The 20,844-nt window shown below is 43.7% G+C and overlaps 1 long non-coding RNA gene across 1 annotated transcript; it reads left to right on the top strand.

Annotated features, from left to right (window-relative positions):
• Positions 1–1,651: 1,651 nt before the first annotated feature.
• On the top strand, positions 1,652–4,169 carry LOC144771884 (uncharacterized). The gene is made up of 2 exons (XR_013599534.1): positions 1,652–1,755; positions 3,982–4,169. It is a non-coding gene; the product is annotated as an uncharacterized LOC144771884 (long non-coding RNA).
• Positions 4,170–20,844: the final 16,675 nt, after the last annotated feature.

The following is a 20,844-nucleotide window of genomic DNA, read 5'->3' as shown; positions in this document are numbered from 1 at the left end:
TTGAGGTCTTCACGCGTGACGTGAGCAGGGAGGACTGTTCTTTGAGCAAAGCTATCCCACTGTTGCTGAAGCTCGAGCACCAAGTCAAGGTGGTGTCTTCACAATTAAAGGACGTTGGAAAGAACGAAGCACATGAGTTGGCGCAGAGATTATTACAACGCCTAGTTAGCAATGAACGGCTTGTAAATATCAAGAAACAACAGCACTACATTTGTGCTACTATTCTGGATCCACGTTACAAAAAGCCATTGTTTGGCAAAGTAATAATTCCTTTTGAAACATCGGATGTTACAGAGTACAAAGGTTGGCTAGCTCAGTCAGCCATTCGTTTTGAAATAGAGCGTAAGGAAACTGTAGGAGAAGACAGTACTACTAGTGAATCAGCAGGCGATCAGGCGTCCCAAAAAAGCACTTCACCATCTGTGCCTGTGGCAGAAGTGAGTGACTTTCCCTCTGAGCCGTTAAGCACACCAGCAACCGTATCATCTGCACCAGGCGCATGCGATATGTCTGAAGCGAGTTGGCTAACTCAGCTAGGGTTTCCTGGTCCTAGAAAGGACACAGAAGTGCAAAGTACAGGAATCCGGGAGGACATTCTTTCAATGGTGCAGGCCTATCTGGATGACTCAACAGAGGTCAATATTACAGAGGACCCATTGGCGTATTGGCATGGGAAAAGAAAAATATGGCGAGAGCTCACCAACCTGGCTATCAATTACTTGTCTTGCCCACTCGCAAGCGTGTCTTCAGAACGTGTTTTTAGTTCTGCTGGTGGCATTGTGACTTCCAAAAGGTCCCGCCTCTTGCCCGCAAATGTGGAGCGGCTCACCTTGATAAAGATGAACCAGCACTTCATACCACCAGATTACAGAGTACGAGAATGCACGCAGGAAGAAGAGGACACCGCCCTACCCGAGGAAAGTTCTCCTCAGTTACCAGAAGTAACCCCGACTGATGATTTAGCAGAGTATGAGGACGAGTTCTGCTTCCCTGACAGCGAGTTCTGAAAATGACTCAATCATTCATTCATTAATTGTAAATAGTCCTCCTTATTCACTTTTATTCCTGTGTGTCTGTCTTTCTTTAGCAAGTGCTTCATCACATTCCCAACAAAACTGTAATCAAATCAACCAATAAAACAACAAGCCCATCAACAGAACTGTCTTGATTTTGATGCCGCAGCATTCCTCAGGTTCACAACAGTTAGTTGACACGAACTCAGTCCTGGTCGTCTATCCTGAGTCCTCCTCCTCCAGACTCACCCTATCCATTACCCATAATGCTGATGCCTGGATTCTGCACAATGAAGAAACTTACTTAACGTTGACGAGTCCCCCACTGTGAATTCCAGGTGGAGCCAGCCCTCAAACACAAATTACAGGTAAGATAAGCGTTTGGATGGGAGGTAGTATAATGGAGTATTTGGAGAGGCGAGAGAGTGACAGTGGTACTAGCAGCAAAGTCCTAGGGCTCATGAATTAACAAACTCTGTGACAGGCATTTACTTAGGAAAACATTTGGCCTATTGCACGTGAACGTGTAGGCGTTATATTGCTCGCTTGCCTGTCTCAGGGGTGCTGTCTCTGGGGCTTCTAGGTTTTAGGGTTGTGTCAGCACCGCTACCACATTTCTAATGTTGATTGCTTTTGATTTGCAGAAAATCCACGCCGGGAAACTCCAGTTGTGGCCCTGCTGCAGAACGCGTTAGGACTCTGTGAATTCCAGGTGGAGCCAGCCCTCAAACACAAATTACAGGTAAGATAAGCGTTTGGATGGGAGGTAGTATAATGGAGTATTTGGAGAGGCGAGAGAGTGACAGTGGTACTAGCAGCAAAGTCCTAGGGCTCATGAATTAACAAACTCTGTGACAGGCATTTACTTAGGAAAACATTTGGCCTATTGCACGTGAACGTGTAGGCGTTATATTGCTCGCTTGCCTGTCTCAGGGGTGCTGTCTCTGGGGCTTCTAGGTTTTAGGGTTGTGTCAGCACCGCTACCACATTTCTAATGTTGATTGCTTTTGATTTGCAGACAATCCACGCCGGGAAACTCCAGTTGTGGCCCTGCTGCAGAACGCATTAGGACTCTGTGAATTCCAGGTGGAGCCAGCCCTCAAACACAAATTACAGGTAAGATAAGCGTTTGGATGGGAGGTAGTATAATGGAGTATTTGGAGAGGCGAGAGAGTGACAGTGGTACTAGCAGCAAAGTCCTAGGGCTCTTGAATTAACAAACTCTGTGACAGGCATTTACTTAGGAAAACATTTGGCCTATTGCACGTGAACCAACACGATGACAGTGTTCAGTTAAATGAAATTACTGCAAAACCACCACCCACCCAGCTCAAAAGTAGTAAAAAAACAGGTATGCTCAGATAAAGTTTGAAAAAGTATATTTATATCCCTAACAAAATAATCTCCCGCAAGACCCTCCCTAACCCCAACAAATAAATAGTCCTCAAAAGTCCCCAAAAAACCCAACTCCCAATTCCCACCCCCCAAAAGTCTCAAAAACAGGGGCAAGGGACACTCTATGGATGCAAGCTGTTAAGTTTGGCCTCCAGGGCATCATGCTTTAGGGCCAGGGCATCATATTTTTCTTGGAGGATGGCTTGATCTAGGCGGAGGCCCTCCACCACATTCTGATATTTGGTCCATTTCTGGACCTCCGCCTCTAGGTCGGACACTCTGCGGAGTGCACGGCGCAAGCGACCTTTAACAGTGCTGCGAGGTGCAGCTTTTGCTGCTCGGCGGTGGCGTCTTCCGGCACGGCTCCGGTTTGCTGGAGCACTGTGCTTACCGGTAGAACGTGGGGTAACAGAGGAGGATGTAGATGTTGTTAGGTTTGATGCACTGGAGTGCGTGTCGTCCCCCTCTAGTTCCACCAGTCGCCGATATTCAGCAACAGTTGCTTCCAGCCTCCGTTGCCGGGCCAGTACAGCCAGCATACTCCTCGTTGGTTTGGAGGTTTTAGTATTGCCAACTACATGAAGAAAGAAAGACATAATCTGTAACCAATGCTCTTTAAGAATATGATTAACACAAAATGATTCAGCAGGAAGTTGTGTCACAGTACAACTAGCAACTAGCCAGGGCAGTACAAAACTATTCAGGCCAGTATCATGGGCGTCCGCAGGGAGGGGCGCTTGAATCACCATTTCCCTTCCCACAACTCACTTGTATCCTTGGTTTGGTGCTCTTTCATATGAAAGAGATCTGGCAGAAGTGAGTGATTTTTCCTCTGAGCCGTTAACCACACCAGCAACCGTATCATCTGCACCAGGCCCAGGCGATATGTCTGTTTCCCTCCCTCTCTCTCTCTCTCTCTCTCTCTCTCTCTCTCTCTCTGTCTCACTCTTTCTGTCTCCCTTTGTCTCCCTCTACCTCGCTGTCTCTCTCTCTCTGTCTCCCTCCCTCACCCTCCCTCTGGCTCCCTCCCTCTCTCTCTCTCTCCTTCTGTCTTCCTCTCTCTCTGTCTCTGCCTCCATCTGTCTGTCGGTCCCAGCCTGCTGTAATTACCATATTGTAATTTGTCACTGGGCCACCACTGAATACACATCATATCCTATCTAAGAGTCAGATAGTACCTCCATGATCCAGCTTACCTGTACTCGCCACCGCCACCGTCTCCTTCCTCACAGTCTGTACTTCTTGCTCTTGATCCGACTCCTCTAGCGCCGCCTCCTCCCCAGATTGACCCTCGGACTCCGAGTCACTGATGACCACCACATCTGAGCTGGCCCCGCCACCAGATGTTCCACCTACAAAGTAGATTTAAGAATGTTAGATTACACCACTCCACTAGTATTTGGTCTATGAATGAAAAAATGTGAAAACAACAGAAAAATTAATTGACTGTCTACTCTAGTCTAAAGTAAAAATGTCCCTCCTTCCAGGGAAAGCTGTTGTCTTGCTTCATTTTTTTTGTCACAATTGTTGAATGCTTGCTTAATTTTAACACACACTATTTTTCTCTGAACAGACAGAAACTGGACTTCTAAGGACAAGAGGAACATCAACTTCAAACCAGGTGAAAGCTCGGCTCGACCACAAGAAATGTGTACCAATCCAGTACTCATCAACTCAGCACCAAGCACTTTTCCATTTCCAACTAACTTTATTTTCATATATGTGTTTACTTAAACTTTTAATAAAGCTTTTAAACTTGAATTGACTCTGTCGTTTTTAGTCCTCCAGAGAGTCCAGACTAGAGTGACTGAGCGAAAAGTTTTGCAATTTTTGCAAGGAGGAGTCTGTGCTGCTGACACTACCAGGTTTATTTATACAGTGTGCCAAACACGCCACTCTGAAATATTATTACTCTGGTCTTTGCTGTCCATAGTTCGGTTTGTGGAGAATTGTCCCTGCAACAGTTGGATTATTGATTTTGCTCCTATCTAAACCCTATTTCGAAACAATTAAATTAGGAATGCTTGGACAACAATAGGTCCTCTATATTTAAATGAAAACTTACTGGGGCCAGCAAAGGAGCACTCGCCGCCCTGGCCTGCATCCTCCTCCTTTGGAGCCACTGCTGCATCAGATTTTTCGGTCCGCTTGCCCCTGGGCGGACCTGACGTACAACATGAAAGAAATAACAGAAAACATTGATGATTACTGCTTGCCGATGTCCTTGTCAACCAAATCAAACATTTAGAAAGAACAAGAACCTACTATTTCATCCAAAAAGAGGGCTACAAAGGAAGGACTGCACCTGAGCCTCTACTCTAGGGGCAGATTTACAAGCCCCTTGCAGCTCTTTTGCTCCATTCTTGCGTCAATTTTGTGACGCAGCGCCACAAGAGAGGCGCCATGGTGTGGCGTATATTAACAACGTGACGCATATGGGAGATGCATCCCATTCTAAAACCCTGCGCCATTAGGGAGCATTCCATCGCAAGGGAGGGCGTTCCTGCGCAGGAACGCATGCTAAAAGTGGCTATGGGGAATATATAAAATTTCAATCAGTCATTTAGGACAATGATGCGTCACTGAAACCCTGCGCCTGCATGAAGCAGACTTACGGCTTGACGCAGCATTGCTGGAGCTGCGCCATCGTTGCAACGCAACTCCATCAAAGAGCCGCCTTTACGGCACCGATGCGTAACGCTTCGGTGACGTTTTGGGACCATGGTGTGCCGCATTGTAAATACGGCGCACCATGGGTGGTGCTGCCGTGCCACACACTTTGCAGGGATGCGCAGGTAATTGCTAATCTGACACTTACGGGCATACTTACGAGTTCTGAGCTGGACACCTCCAGATGTGCACCAGAACAAATACGTAACGCAAAACTAACCTTGCGTCACGGCAGATGCGCCGCTATTACAATGCGGCAAACCCTGGCGCAAGGGTAGGCAGATGCGTGACGCATCTCGTGACGAAATAGGGGCGCATCTCTAGAGTCGCGTCGCGGGCGCAATGCAACTATAGCAGTGCTCAGGGCTGCCCAATACTCTACATACCGCATCAGTCCTTACGCCTGCTTCAAGCAAGCAGGCATAAAGAATTGACATAGCAGCGTCGCGGAAGTGCCTGCGTTAAATCTTGTAGATTTCACGCAGGCACTTTTGCGAGGCACACATCTGCCTGACCGGCACCCCCCAGCCCCCACTCCCCCCCTGCGTGGGAACGCACCCATTGAGGCGCAGGCCCAGGCATTCACGTGGCGCATCTCCTTAGATGCATCACGTTGTACATGACTCGCAGGGATGCGCCACGTTTACGTCGCTGTGCGTCAGGTAAGGCAGTGTAAACGTGGAACAAGGGGCTTGTAAATCTGCCCCTTTGTGTCTAGCATTACGCAGTTCTGTAAAATACACTCATACTCAGCCCAATTAAATGAACACAAAATAGATAACAAATAAGCAGTGGCACCGGCACAGAGAAGGAGAACAGTGCACCTGAAATGCACAGAAGATTTTGAAATATTAATGAAAAAATTGCTACTACTACTCACCAAGACCGGGGACCTCCACTCCCAGCACGTCTAGCAGGTCACGCTCTCGGTCAAGGATGTCGGTCCAGCGGTGGGTGACCTGATTGTAGGTGCGCTGGACCCCCGTGATCTTAAAAAGGGCCCGGCACACCTGCCCCCACCGCTTCCGTCGCTCCTGGCTGTTGGTGTAACCAGCAGCAATCCTGCCGCCTGCCGCGATGGTCCTGGGGAGACGGCGCTGCACGTAAAAAACAAGTGCGCCCACCTCCTCAGGGCTGAAAATCTCCCGGGGCAACACCATTTCCGCCCTCAATCGACCACACGGGAGCCGGGCACGGGCTGCGGTGCCCGTCTTGGGCAGCTTCACAGCTGTCTTTACCATGTTCTGGGCAGGTGTGAGCAGTAAAGAAGAGACAAAATGAAAAAGAATAAGAGTAGGGAAGAAGGAAAGTAAAAGTTTAAAAAAGTAGTTCAAAAGTAAACAAAAGTATCTTAAAACACAAAAATATAGATCTAGAAAAATACAGGGATAGAAAATAAGTTAAATAGATCAAAAAAATATTAAAACAAGCAAAGGATGGCAGAGATATAGAGAGGATAGAAACACCATACCCAGACACATAGGAATGAATGAAAAACAAGATGGCGGCCCGATCACGTGCGCGTAAGTAAGTTCGCACGCGATTTCTCTCGCGAACTCGTGCGAACTTGTATTCGCAAGGCGCGAGTCGCGCGAGATTACACTTAGCGGGCGGAAACGGAAATATGTCACGCAAACAAAATGGCGGCGCCCATACTCAACCTTGAGGTAACTCGCACGAGTTCGCGGCCTCCACGGGCCAGTTCGCACTACGACGCGCCCCGCGAATAGGGCGAAATTACCGAAAAACGAGTTTTGCAAAAGCAAAACGAACGAGCAGGTGCAAAAGTTCGAGCTCATCATTTGTAACCATTTACCTGTAGTGCTTCCTGAAGGGGCCCTCCAGAATCCGGTTGCCTACTTGCAACTATTGTGTGACCCTGCTCTGACAGTCACAGAATAGTTACAAGTATGCCATTGCATCCTGTTAAAAAAAATTATTTACATTGCATTTGCTACAAAAAGGAAAGGGAGCAGACAAGCAGGTGCCAGCCTTCATTAATGTCAGTTGGGGCAGGGCAGGTGTTGTTGTTTGCAAAACTTAAAGCACTTAGCAGGTGTTTGTTCACTCAGTGGTCAATCAGAGGGTGTTGTGATGACACTGAGGGTGGCATGGGTGTGCCAGCCAGAGGGTGGCATGGGTGAACCAGAGTGCCAGTGTTGACAGAGGATGGCAGTGCTTTGCTTTGCCCCAATAATGTACACTGGTGAACCAGAGGGTGCTGTGATGACACAGAGGGTGACATGGGTGAGCCAGAGGGTGGCATGGGTGACCAAAGAGAGTGCCAGTGGTGACAGAGGGTGGCAGTGATGAAGAAAGCTTAGCAAACAGGCTGGGCACGTAGAAACAACAAGTTCGCTAAACTGGCGACCCGACAAGTAAGTTCGCAATTTGCGAAATAGTACAAAACCCTCGCGAACTTGCAGAAACCCGTGCGAACACACACACCCCCCCAAAAATCCGCTAATCCGCGAGAATTCGCGGATTTCGCGTATTTTCGCAATCCGCGAATACGCAAATCCGCAAATTCACGGATTGCGAATCCGCAAAATCCGCCCATGCTTAGTGCGTACAAAATTTGGCAGCAAAGCTCGCCCTCTGTCGACCACGCTTTGCTTCCTTTTCTTCAGCGCTGTTAGATCTCCATTGGCTGCCTGTTCAGCAGCGCATTTATTTCAAAGCATCTTGTCTGGTTTTTAAAGCCTTGCATGGACAGGGACCTGTCCTGCTGCAAAACCTTTTTTCTTGGTACTCTACTTCTCAAACTTTACGTTCCTCTTTTGCATGTTTGGTAGTTGTTCCCAGTATCCAGAGGCTAAGGATGGGAGGTCGCTCCTTTGGATTCACAGCTGCCAAGCTTTGGAATTCTCTCCCTCTGTCTTTGAGGAGTCAGGGGGAATTTCTACCTTTCAAAAAAGGTTCGAAAACTAATTTTTTTCCGAGAGTAATGTAATTCTGTGAGAGCACATCAGCCATGTAGAGTCAAAGCACCAGGATACCCTCTGGGAGACAGTTTTTTGCGCTATAGAAGTATGCAATACATACATACATACAAGGTTGTTTTTTTTTAGGAAACTGTGTACACGCGCCTCGGACTCCTCCTTAAAGCAGGCAGCACGTGATGCATGCTAGTCTGTGGATGCTGCTCACACAAACACAGTGGCCATTTTTAAGCCAAGCAAGTGCCAGCCTGAAGTCGGACGTACTGTGAAAAGAAGCTACTCACACAAATACGGAGGTCATTTTAAAGTCAGGCAAATGTTAGCCTGAATGATTTTGTGTCTCTGATAGCCATTTTAAAGGTAGCACAATACGTTTTAAGCTTAATTGAAAAGCAAAAGTTTAAATTGAGCAGGAAAAGAAAGGAAAGAGAAGAGAAACAAAACCAAAGATGGACTTATATTATTTTAGATACATATTCTCATTTTTTTATTTTAATTTTCGAAATAATGTCCAACAGAGAATCAAGCAGTGAAATAAATGTCAATAATGATACAGAAAAATACAATAGTGCGGAAAACACAGAAACTGTCTCCAGTTAAATTTTTAGAAGACCTTTACCCTTTCTATCGAATGATCAGCAAAATATTGCGCAAAGATGGGAGTGATGGGTAAGAAGATTAAAAAAAAATCTAAGTGCTACATGTGAAAAATACAAAGATAAACAGATGAAAGATCTTTTACTTCATTTAGTAGGTGATGATGTTGAAGATCTAACTGTCACCTTCCCATAACAAGAAAGAACAACATATAAGGGGCGTATTTATGTTTAAATAACACATTTGATCCACAAAGGAATCTGGATTTGGAAAGATATATTTTCAGTGTGGCCTTCCAGAATGAAGAGGAATCTATAGATGAATTTGTAACACGACTAAGGAAGTTACTTACTTTTTGTGAATTTGAAAAATGTAATAACGAAGTAGCAAAAAGGCTAAGAATAATTCAAGGGTGTTCATCTGTGAAATTCAAGAAAAAGTTGTTAGAAAAAACATATGATCTACAAACAATATTACGCATGGCTAGAATGGAAACACAAGCACAAAAACATGCTGATAATATGAAACAGGACAGATAAAAACTGTGGAACAAGTCAAAGAAAGATGTCAATACTGAAAAAAACAGAGATGCTCAAGAAAGAAAATAGATTGTGTTGCAGGTGTGGTTTTTCCTCATTCAAAAATGAGTCCAGCACTAGGTCAACAATGCAGAGACTGTGGATGATTCAAACATTTTACAAGTGTGTGCAAATTAAAAAAAGATAAGAAAGAGACGTGGAGTAAAAAAGAAAATTGGAACAAGCAAACATACCCTGAATAGAAAAAAAAAAGTAGGCAACGTTAAACATTTAAGACAAATATCTGTGGATATCATGGTTGGTTTTCATAAAATTCCTTATGTGTTGGACTGTGGTGCAACTTGCAATATAATGTGTGTTACTGTATATCAAAACACGGAGAAATGGCCATCTTTAACTCCATCTCGTGTAAGTATTTTTCAATGGATAGCAAAACACCCTGTTCGATGTTTAGGAAAATTTGAAGAAAATTCACAATATGAAGAGAAGAAATTCATGTCCTAGAGGTTGAAGTTCCTGGACCATGTTTGTTGAGCAATATCACAGCCCAGGTTATGGGTCTGCTAGCAATGACTTGCAATGTAACAACGAATCATCCTATTTTAAAACAATACACACAGTTATAGGTCTGGGAAATTGAAAGACAAACAATAACATTGCATATTAATGAAGCTGTAAAACCTGTTGCACAAATTCACAGGAGAGTTCCGGTACATTTACAGGCGAAAGTTGAGAAGGAACTTACATCACTTCTTCAACAAGATATTATTGAACCAGTGTCTGGGCCAACGCCATGGATATCTCCAATTGTAGTGGTCCCAAAAAAAGATACAGTGGATATAAAAATTTGTGCAGATATGATAGTAGCTAACACAGCAATTGAAAGAGAAAGGCATCCGGGTCCACATTTAAATGACATGATAAGTAGTATCTCTGGGGAAACTGTGTTCTCAAAGTTAGATAGATAATCAGTCTTGTTACATAACAGCTTTTTCAACACATTTAGGTCTCTTCAGATACAAAAGGTTACATTTTGGTATATGTTAGGCTGCTGACATTTTTCAAGACACTATAAAAAATATAATAAGACCAGTAAATAATGCTTTGAATTATAGTGACGATATTTTGATATTTTGAAAAAAATCAAGAAGAACATGATCAAGCTTTAAAGGAAGTTTATCAACAACTTGTAGCAGCTGGTTTAACACTCAACTTTGGGAAATGAGATATAAATAAATCTGAATTAATGTTTTATGGGCACATATTCTCTCATAAAGGTATGAGACCTGACCCTAACAAAGTATCATCTTTAAATCGAATAGCTGTTCCTAAAGCTATATCAGACTACATTAATTTCTGGGAACGGCAAGTTATTGTTCTAAATATATACATGACTATGCTACCATAAGTGCTAAACTTAGGCAATGGACAAAGAAAAGTAAAACATTCAAATGGGATCTGAACTGTGAACAAACATTCAAACAAATAAAACAAGACATATCAACTGCAGCGAATTTGAAATATTTTGATCCACAACTGTGTGCAGAACTAGTAGTGGATGCCAGTCCAGTGGGACTCGGTGCAATATTGGTGCAGCATAAACCTGGAATAGAAACTCCTGGATATGTGATTTTGCATGCTAGTAAAAGTCAAACTGATGTGCAGCGGACATTCATAACCCGAAAAAGAAAGTCTGGCGGTTATATGCTTGTGAATATTATTAGGATTTTATTTTTGGCAAACCATTTGTGATAATAACAGATCATCAAGCACTAATTGCAATTTATGGAAATCCCAAAATTAAAATGCCACCATGCATTGAGGTATGGGGAATGCGTTTAATGGATTATGATTTTAAGACTATTCACAAGCCAGGAAAAGAATTCAACCCAGCAGATTATCTGTCTCAGCACCCTACTGAAACACAGATAAAAGAACATTTGGAAGCAGAAGAATACATATGTTTCATTATTAGGCCTACAGTACCCGGAATTGTTTCAGAAAAGCATTTGTTTCAAACGACTAATAAAGATGAAACACTTGGAGAAGTGAACATAATTATCCTTGAAAATAAATAGAGACTAATTAACACTGCAACACGATTTAAAGTGAATATAAAGAAATTATATTGTAACATTCAAGAATATACATTGAGAATTAGCGATTGCATTCTCCAGAGCACTTTTATGAGGAAATAAATGAATAATTCTGGAAATTTTACAAAGACTTGGAATTGATTTGCCTCATGAAAGTCACAGAGGTATGTCAGCGATGAAGAACATAAAAAGAGAAAAATGTGATTTCCATGACTAGATCGTCAAGTAGAAGAAGTCATAAAAACATATCAATTATGTCAATGCACTATGAAGGAAAGAGTGATGGAAGAATTACATATGTCCAAATTGCCTGATGCTTTATGGTGTAGTGTAGCAGCAGATTTTTATGCACCACAATATTCAGGGCATTATTTATTAGTGTTAATGGATGAGTTCTATATATTCCAGGTGGTAAAAATGATACCATCAACATCTGCAACAACTGTGCTTCCTGTTCTTGATGAATTTTCTAGACCCGGGGAATACCAGGTATGTTAAAAACAGATAATAGGCCACCATTCAATGCAAATGAATTTAAAAAGTTCATGAAATATTTAGGAATAACTCATAGAAGAATCACACCAATGTGGCCACTAGCAAATGGTATGGTTGAAAGATTGATGGCCACTATCAAAAACCAATACAATGAGCAAACCTATCTCAAATCTCAATAAATCAGGCATTATGTCAAGTGTTACTAGATTATAGAAATACTCCTTGTGGTTCTACAGGTAAATGCCCTTCTGAGTTAATCAGTCAAGGGAAACAAGTTTGCCACATCTTCCGCCTGCCTCTAAAAAAGACCATACTGAGATAATGGAAAAAGATGTAGAAGCAAAAAGGAAAATGAAGTATAATGGCGATAGCAAAACTACTTTTCCAAATGAGTACTATAGCATAGAAGATCTGATTTTAGTGAAACAAAAACAAATTAAAATATCACAAAGTAAATTTCACCCATCTCCTCTGGAAGTAACACAAATTAATGGAACAGCAATTACAGCTAAAAATGCCAATCGAAGAGCGAAGAAATGCACAATTGGACAGTCAACGTCTGAAGCAATTAAATAGAAGATCTGAGAGAGTTTCTCGGTTACCAGCTCGATTAATAGAACATTGCTACAAGATGATGGTCTAATTTATTTTTACTTAATTTTTCTTTCTTTTTTCTTTTTCTTTCTTCTCCTCTTTTTTCTTTTCTTTTCTTCTTTAAAAGGGGAAGGGGGAGAATGTAGTGATGTAATGTGAATGGAATTGAAATATTGGTATTAGAAGGTTGGAGGGTGTGGAATGTGGGAACAGGCAGTTGAAAAGAGGATAGCATTTATTGAAGCTGCTTTGTATTGCTAACAATAAACTTAAGGAGAAGGTCTTCCCGTCTTGTGCAATTTGTGAGGATTACAGCTTCCTCTGCAGAATGTTATGGGAGGCCCCTGAGTCTCCCACAACTCACTGATATTTATTAGCCCTGAGATTAAAGGCAGTCCCCTGATGGGCTAGGGGCCACCTGCAGTGTTGAGGGCCCATCTGCACCACTGAGGCAGCAGGGGCCTTCTTTTGTTTATAGCACAAGGAGTGAAGTAAAGTAAGAGGTTGGGAGAGAAGAGTGGTGAATAGCAGCGCATGTAGAGAAAAAGTGGTAGCTAGTGAGGCAGAACTAGCAAATGAAGGGTAGAGATGAGAGAGATATAAAATATGAAGGTTAGAGCGTGAAGGAGGAATGTAGATGTAGGGGGGCAGAGCCAGAGAGAAGAGGTTAGGGAAAATGGAGAGGTCGACATCAAGTGGGGAGAACCAAAGTTGAGGCTGGAGAGAAAGATAAAAGGTGATAGGCAGTGTTTGGATAGGAGGTAGAAGAGAGGAGACACCACCAGGAAAATTTGAGTGGCATGAATAGGGAATGGCAAGAGGTGGATGTAAGAGGGCAGGACAACTAGGAGCAGGTAAGAGTCGGGGGGAAAGAAGCAAATTTAAGAAAGGGAGAACCAACGAGAGAAGATTAGAGGCTGGGGGGATGGCAGGTGAAGTGTAGAGCAGGTAAGTGAGAGGTGGATGAAATAGGGGCAGAATCAGTGAGAAAGGTAAGAGACCATAGAAGAGTTAAAGTGAAGTGTAGAGCATGGAAGAGAGAGGTGGATGTCAGACAGAAACAGTGAGACAAAGTAAGAGGCATAGGGGTCAAAGAGGGCAGGTGGATGTAAAAGGGACAGCCCAGCTAAAAAGTTAGGAGGCTGGAGAAAAAGATGAGAAGTGAAAGGCAGTACATGGATGGTCGGTATAGATGTAAGAGAGGCAGAACAACCAAGAACCCTTGTGCAGAGAAGAGAGAGGGAATGGTAGGAGTTGGCTACAGAAGAGCAGAGGTAGTGATAAACATAAGAGGGAGAGGTGAGATGAAGTGTACCGCATGAAGGAGAGAGGTGGATCTAAGAGGGACATAATCAGAAAGAGAAGTGGCAAAGCTGGGGATAGCAGAAAGATCAATGTAAGAGGGGCAGAATCCACAAAATAAGGTTTGTGGCTGGGGCATAGATGATAATAATAATACTGACATTTATAAAGCACGAACAGCTACCTCAAACAAAGGTGTCCCGACGTTCATGCAGTAGGAGGCATGCAAATGGTGAACCGAAAAGGAAAACCCTAAAAACACCACCCTAAGCTGAAAAGCCACGTCTTCACCACTTTTCTAAAGAGTGACTCTGATTCAATGTGGCAAAAGTTACTTGGCAAAGAGTTCCACAGTTTGGCAGCCTCGACCGCAAAGGATCTGCTGCCTAGCCGAGATTTCCTAAAACATGGGGTACAGAGCAAATTTTGCGAGTTGGGCCTCAATGCACGATTCTGCTTATAGCTACATAACAGTCATTTCAGGTAGCTGGGACAGTTACCATGCACTGATTGAAATGCCAAAGTCAAAGCCTTAAACTCAATTCTTCTAGCCACCGGCAGCCAGTTAAGCTCTTTTATATGCGGAGAGATATGATGACGGAAGGGTACATGTCTAATTAGTCTCGCAAGCGCATGTACCATCTGTAGTCTCCTGATTAGATGCAATGGCAGGCCCAAGTAAAGGCCGTTAGCATAGTCCAGCCTAGATGTCACAGTGGCATGACTATGACTAAGCGCAATCCTCCGGCAGCAGATGTAAGAATTTCCATAAATTTCTCAATTTGCTAAAACAGGTGGCTGTCACCTGCCGAATTTGAGCCGAAAAGGAAAGATCAGCCTCCCACTTCATATCCAGATGTTTTACTGTGGCAGCTGGGCGGGAGGTGATCCCATTTCCACTGGCCACCACAGATCCGATGCTGGTGGCAAGTCCTTGCCAAAGAACAACACTTCCATTTTCTCAGTATTGAGTTTGAGTTTATTATTGTTCATCCACAGGTCAATGTCTTTCAGACAGCCATTGAAACTCTTGAAGATGTCCTCCGACTGCTCTTTAAAGGAGAAAACCAGCTGGGTGTTGTCAGCGTATGATATTGCCTTAACGCACCAGTTAGCTATCAGTGAGAATAGCGGAGCCAGATATATATTAAAAAGAAGTGCCGACCCCTGAGGTACTCCACACCACAGATGTTTCGGTTCAGACAAATGGGGTTGCAGAACGACCTTCTGTGTGCGGTTGTTGAGGAATTATTTCAGCCAGTCAAGTACCACGCCCCAATGTCTATATCCTGGAATCTCAGAACCAGCATGGAATGGTCTACCATGTTGAACGCTGCAGATAGATCCAGAAGCACCAGCACTGCTGACGCCCCTGAATCCACCGACATTCTTACTGACTCTGCCACCTCTAATAGAGCCGTCTTATTACTAAAACCTGACCGAAATTGGGTACCATGTAGAATGCCCTGACTCTCGATAAAATTAGCCAGTTGTTGCTGCACCATTTATTATTTGCCGTACTGGGTAGTAGAGCTGTGCCATTGCGTCCAGATATTTGGTATAGACAGAATTTAAGAGGCCAGAAGTGGATAACTCCAAGATACTCCTGGTGGAGTCTTTCAAGTTAGCGGTCAGTCAGCCCGGCTGGGTAGACTGGTACCGCCTGTCGTAGTTCTGTGAGCCACCTAAACTACTCCCTATTGTAGAAAGACAAGTTTATTGCCCAAGTCCTGAGGAGGCCTAAAAAATACAGGCTGAAACGCGTCGACTTTTTTCACTATTGGCATTACCAAAATACGGAATTATGCTTTAAAGTGTTTATGAGAGCCTTAATTAGAAAAGGAAGCACAAAAGGTTTATCTTCCTAGGCTCCCTGTAAATATGTTGTGATGACCAAAAGAAAGGAATAAGGGCTTATAATTTAGTGCCAGATATTTCCTTGTTTAAAGTAATTGGGCACTTTAACCAGAAAAACGGTTTAGGAACACAAGTATTTTATATTTGTGTTTATGTGTATGTTTTTATATATATATTTGTATATTGTATAAATATATATGTTTAAATTTTTCAACAATGTATATATGTGTAAAAAAAGCAAATGAAAAGTATAAAAAGAGCTAATTAATTTTCTCGATAAAAGATTTGATATAAAATCAATTTTTGTTTTTTGTTGTTTGGATTTATTTAATTCATTGGATAGTGATTAGATGAATGAAGATAAAGTAGATCTGAAGATTAATTCCTTAAGGTTTTTTGAGAAACTGAAGACAGATAATTTATGGTATCTGGCTTTCATTAAATGTTCACAGAATCAATACCGTAGGCATCACTCTATATAAGTTCAGTTTAGATTCCCAGATGCCAATTGGTTTATCGGGTTACCCCTGTGTTAAAAGGAGGCACCATTTTTACCAGCATTTTTGCTGGGGCTGGTAGCAGCAAAATCGGTCTGTAGTTATTCAATTCCCATGGATCCGTGTTGGGTTTTTTCCTAAGGGGGAGGAGTGTGGCATGTTTCCATGTCCGGGAAAATGCCAGACGTGAGGTATGTATTCCATATGTAAGTAAACACATGGATAAGAGAGTGAGCCATTACATTACACGGCTTAGGGGGCAGGGGTCCTCCAGTGACCCTGACTTGCATCTCTGGATGTCTACCAAAGCATCCTGTTGAGAGATGGGGAGGAATTCCATAAGTGAAAACTCGGACATGCAACTCCCGGTCCTATCTGTTTTCTCTGTATCAGCTACCACTGAGAAAGAGTTATAGACCTTCCGTATTTTGCTATCGAAAAAGTCAGAGATTCTTACACACAGTGAGAGGGAAGGTTGCATTTCAATCTCTAATTCTCTCGGTTTGAGAAAGGAGTTAACAACCGTAAATAATTCTTTACTAGAATGATCTGCATTGTAGATGCACCTTGCTACATAGTCCCTCATAGCCTCTTTCATCAGTTTATGAAGCTCTTTCAATGCTTTCTTATATATTGCTTTGGCCATAGCGCTATAATTCACTCTCCACCGATGTTCCAGGTGTTTACACTTCCTTTTATTAACCCTGAGAGTCTCAGAGCTGAAGGGGATTGCCTCATTGATCTTGTAACTCATCGATCTTGTGATTGGGGCAGTGGACTCCACAGCAGCAGAGATCCACTTGTTTAAAGCAAGTGAGTCCACATTTGGATCTTTAGATAGTGGTGGTTGACTAGCCTGCAAAACTGGACCTAGGGATATAGCGGTCAACTTTTCCCAACATCTTTTTAAAAAGTAGCGGTTACCCCTGTTCTGACATGTTTTTACCAAACCAAACGAAAAAGGAATTAGGCAATGATCAGTCCAAACCAGTTGACCTGGGGTCTCTGTTATCAAAGACAGGATGTTAGAAAACAGGAGGTCTAGGGTGTGTCCTACCTTATGAATGGGGAAAAGAGCTGAGCATAGAGGGGATGAGTTGGTGCAAGAGGGGCAGAATCTGTGAGAAAATACTATATGGTTTAGGAGGGTGAAAACTGAGGAATGATGTTAATGGGGCAGAAGCAGTGAAACAAGTTGAGATTGGGGTAGAGATGAGCAGTGCATGAATAAGAGAGATGGCTATAAGAGAGTCATTAATAACAAGAGAATAGAAGCCAAGTAGAAAGACAGGCAAGAGACAGAGGTGTATGTAAGAAAGAAAAGCTGCCAAGAAATGGTATGAGGTTTAATGAAGAGGGAGACCGAAAGGGAAAGTTTATCTTAGATGTGCAGAGCCAGCAAGAGAAAGTGGGAGATGAGAAATGAAGAGCAGATCAGTTAGTCTTAGGTTGATGTAAGCGGGGAAAGAGTCAGCAGTAGTACAGAGGAAGGAGGAAGGGGAGAGTTATATTTGAATTTGAATTTAAAAACATTTATTGAGCGCGCTTTTACCAAGCGGTTTCATGGCGCTTTAAAGATTACGACCAGCAGATAGCAGCAGAAGAAGGCATATTAAGTAGAGAAGGCGCTAGAAAAAAGAAAAGTTTTCAGATTTTTCCGGAACTCTAAATAAGAGGGTGAAATACGGAGGGCCAAGGGGAGGGAGTTCCAGAACACTGGTGCAAGGGCCGCAAATTTTGCCCTGCCAGCTTTCTTTTTCTTGAAGCGGGGGATGGTCAGAAGTGCCATGTGGGTTGAACGGAGTTCTCTGCCCGGTAAGTAAGGACTGATGGCTGAGCTGATGAACTCGGGGGCAGTGCCCATCCTGGCCTGAAAAGTGAGGCAGCCTAGTTTGAAAAGGGATCGCTCTCTCACAGGCAGCCAGTGCAGTGCCTTCAGCAATGGAGTGGCTCGATGGTATTTGGGCAATCCGTGAATCAGGCGGGCGGCCTGATTCTGCACTAGCTGAAAGCGATGTATGGCGTAGGCCGGCGCGCCGTTGTAGATTATGTTTCCATAATCAAGGCGCGAAAGCACCATAGCCATTATAATGACCTTTAACGCCGGGAGGGAGAAAAAGCGAGATATTTTCCTAATTATCCTGAGGGAAAAGAAGCAGGAGGATACCACCGAACTAACTTGGGAGTGCACAGAGAGTTGTGAGTTAAGCAAAATCCCAAGGGTCTTGACTTTAGGGACCGGGAGTGGGGGAACACCAAGTGAAGGGGGCCAAAATGACGGGGACCCTGGACTGCACCACCTCCAGTCAAAACTAACTCAGTCTTGTCTGGATTGAGCTTGAGGTGGTTGCAGTTCATCCAGTCCTGAATGAATAGCATAACGGTTTGAACGTTCTGAGCAGACGAGGGGGAATGGGAGAGATTGAAGATTAGCTGGAGGTCATCGGCGTAGTTGAACACCGTGACCTCCAGCTGCTGCAACATAAAAATGAGGGGGTAAATGTATAGATTAAACAAAAGGGGGGAAAGTGATGAGCCCTGGGGGACGCCACACTCCACCTTGCGGGAGGCGGCAGTGAAGTCAGCAAGGTGGACCGCTTGAGCCCTGTCACATAGGAAGGACTCAAGCCATGAGAGGGCTAAGCCCTCTATGCCCGCCGCCTTGACACGGGTGAGAAGGGTGGAATGGTCCACCGTATCAAAGGCGGCGGACAGGTCCAGAAGGATAAGGGCCTGCGAGAGATTGGTGTCAATGCCCTCGCGAAGTTCATCCATTACCGAAATCACTACCTTCTCCGTGGAGTGTAGCGGTCGAAAGCCTGCCTGGCGGGGGGAGAGACAGTGATTTGCTTCCACGTGAGCACTCAGGGTGGTGGTGACGTGAGTTTCCAAGACCTTTCCCAAAGAGGGTAGCAGGGAAATGGGGCGGTAATTGGAAGGGGATGAAGGATCAACACCAGGTTTTTTCAGGATTGGAATAACGACCGCTGCTTTGTGGAAGTTGGGGACAACACCGTTGCTAAGCGAGTCGTTAAGGAGTGTGAGGGGGGACAGGACAATTTAGGTAGATCTCTCTAAGAATGTGAGCAGGGCCGAAGTCCAAAGGAGAGCCAGATTTTACCCGTTGGAGCAACGGGGGAAGAGAGTCCATGGTCAGAGGAGGGATAATGGTCAGTTTAGAGGCAGTGGGAGGGGGAGAGGGGTTAACGAATGTTGGTGAGGGAGGGGGTATATTAATTTTGATTTTTGCAACCTTCTCAAGAAAGAATTCATTGAGCGAGTTGCACAGATGTTGAGAAGGGGGGATCGTGTCCGTGGCTCTGTTGGATGAAGCTAATTTGTGCACCGTGGCAAAGATTTCTTTGGACTGGGATTTGGCCGCTAATATCCTGTTAGTGTAGAAAACTGTCTTGGCCTCAAGAATGGCTTTTTTGTAGGTCTGGAGAGCAGAGAGGTATGCGATTTTCAGTGTAGGGCAATAAGCTCTCCTCCAAGCTCGCTCAGCTCTCCGCGCGGCTAGCTTTTTTGCCTTAAGTTGTATGTAATGAGGGCAGCTGCAGCAAGAGAAGATGAAATGAAAGGGGAGAAGAAAAAGGTATAGCTGGATTTAGAATGGCAAAACCAGCAGAGAAAATATATTCTGGGTAGGGACTTGATATATGAAGAGTTGGGAAGGGAAGGGAGATGTGGATGTAAGAAGGGTAGAAACAGCAAGAGTATGTGAGAAGCTGGATGGAAAAATGAGATGTAAAGAGTAGAGCATGAAGGGATGGAGCAGAAAGATGTAAGAGTGGCAGATCCAAAGAGAAAAGGTAAGACGATTGGGGAGAGATGAGATGTTAAGAGGAGAGCATGCAGGGTGAGGTGGATCGAAAAGTGGCTGAATCAGCAAGAGAAGGTAATAGGCTGGGCAAGAGGTGAGGTGAAAAGTAAACCATGGAGGTGGATGTAAGTGGATCGCAATGTCAAAAAAGGTAAGAGGCTGGACGAGAGCATTGAGCTTATATGTATCCTATCCTATCAAGCAATCCATCCCCTCCCATGCAATTTCAGTGATGTACTGAACCTCTGATTTGTGAAATTCATTGAGCCTCCGTTGTTTATCGTTTATATTAACCAGTTAGCCTTATTCATACTATTCTCTGGGGTCTTGCTGATGTTCTATGCATATTGATATCTAAATCATCATTTCATTCAGCGACAATCGGTCTCTACCCAATAAATCTTTTTGGACTTATTTGCAAACAGTTGCTTTCTGGATAAAAGCAAATTCATTAAAACCTTAAAGCAAAAAACCAGGGTTCTCATCTTTAAGGGACCTGGTATCATATACAGTTCTATTTAGTGGCCTGTAAAGCTGGGCCAATCAACCACCTTGTTTGAGACAGCAAAACAATCTTGGGCTCATTTGCCAACATATTCTCTCCTTTGCTGAACAAACAGGTGTAATCTACCTGCTTTTAGTACCTCCATGTGAAACACAAAATCATGCATGTCATTGTCGCAAGACTATCATATAGTCAATTATCTTCCCACAACCAGATTACACAAATGTTTTCTGTATTGTACTTCCCACCATTTGCATTTGCTATCTTTCAGACCAATAACAATAGTGCTACAATTCTCATCGGAGGCTACCCCAGATGCTGTATCATTTCTATTCACCTTTCAGCTAGTTCCCATTACTAAACGATCTATCCATTTGCCATTTGCCAGTGCATAAAAAGTTCCTCTCTTTCTTCAACGTTATATTATTCCTTTTTTCATCCCAGAATCCTACACTGTGTGACAGCCATGCTCCTGCACCACCCTAAAATTAAGAGGGACTAATTTGGAGGCAGATCCTT

Source organism: Lissotriton helveticus, chromosome 1_1, assembly GCF_964261635.1.
Source record: "Lissotriton helveticus chromosome 1_1, aLisHel1.1, whole genome shotgun sequence".
Lineage (NCBI taxonomy): Eukaryota > Metazoa > Chordata > Amphibia > Caudata > Salamandridae > Lissotriton > Lissotriton helveticus.
Note: the sequence above shows the minus strand (reverse complement) of the source record. Positions and strands in the feature narration are given on the sequence as shown.